This window comes from Pseudophryne corroboree, unplaced genomic scaffold, assembly GCF_028390025.1.
Source record: "Pseudophryne corroboree isolate aPseCor3 unplaced genomic scaffold, aPseCor3.hap2 scaffold_428, whole genome shotgun sequence".
Taxonomy (NCBI): domain Eukaryota; kingdom Metazoa; phylum Chordata; class Amphibia; order Anura; family Myobatrachidae; genus Pseudophryne; species Pseudophryne corroboree.
Genome location: NW_026970060.1, coordinates 327518 through 328102, shown reverse-complemented (window position 1 = coordinate 328102; position 585 = coordinate 327518).

Here is a 585-nt window from a genome sequence, read left to right as displayed (position 1 = left end):
TAACGCCACTGCATCCTTGCTGCTTTCTCATGTGGAAGTCTGTTTAATGTGAAAACAAGGTGATATCTAATTAGCACACAGGTAAGGAATTAAGAAAATCTTTATTTAAGGGTGAAGATGTTTCTCACAAAATTATTGACCCAATGCATCATTGAAATTCAAGCTGGAAAGATGATTTTAATATATCACTTGTACATTTTGTATTGCTCTTCTGGTGACAATGTAGTTTGTTTTTGTCAATTACCATTTTAATAATAGGGTAAAGAAAATGAAGTGGATTTTTGAAAGAAAACAATAATGTCAATATACTATTAAAACAAATTAAAATGGTAAAAGTTATTGTACTTTAAGTAAAAATAAAAGAGCCAAAATATCAATCCCAGTTTTGGATTACTTTAATTAACAAAAAAAAATGCATATATCAGAGGATAGTTTCAATCTGCTTACCTCTGGGTTATGGGCCCAGCATGCTTCCATTGCAGTACTCTGCTGCACATGTAAGTGCAAGAGATCCTGAAGCACTCACTCATCATGGGAAAGTACCAATGTGTTTCTTCGTTGGTTGATGGAAGAAACATCTTACAA